Here is a 448-nt window from a genome sequence, read left to right on the forward strand (position 1 = left end):
AAATGCATATGATAAAAAAGTTCAGTAATTACTCGCCTGTGTGTCACTTCCATGACGCGCCCTGCAAGCGGCCGTCAGCCACCCGATCGCGCTGACGCGACGGCCACTTTGTCACCTCCTGATGGCCACGATTAATAAGCCTAAACATCGTGGCCCCGAGAGGCTGCTGTGCCATCCCCCCACACCCCGTCCCCTCCCCTTCTTGCACCCTCGGCTCATTCCGCATTCTGTCTCACTTTGTGCCATGACAAAGTAAATAAAGACTGCTGTGAACTCGTGTTGGCGTCTGGTGACATTTCATGCCATCTGCTTCCTCTGCTCGGGCCATTTCTGCGGCTCGTGTCTGGGCCTGCGGGCTCCTCCCCGTGCCAGCTGAACAAACTGCCCTAAAGGTCTGCCGATTTAGTTTAGTAAACTCTTAAACGCCCTCACTAGGCTGCGAAGAGCC

The 448-nt window shown here is 55.1% G+C and overlaps 1 protein-coding gene across 2 annotated transcripts in view; it reads left to right on the forward strand.

Annotated features, from left to right (window-relative positions):
- The window catches only part of LOC119590399 (Kv channel-interacting protein 1-like), a 142,390-nt gene that overhangs the window by 32,221 nt on the left and 109,721 nt on the right, over nt 1-448 (forward strand). The gene's annotated exons all lie outside the window — the stretch shown is intronic.

This window comes from Penaeus monodon, chromosome 27, assembly GCF_015228065.2.
Source record: "Penaeus monodon isolate SGIC_2016 chromosome 27, NSTDA_Pmon_1, whole genome shotgun sequence".
Lineage (NCBI taxonomy): Eukaryota > Metazoa > Arthropoda > Malacostraca > Decapoda > Penaeidae > Penaeus > Penaeus monodon.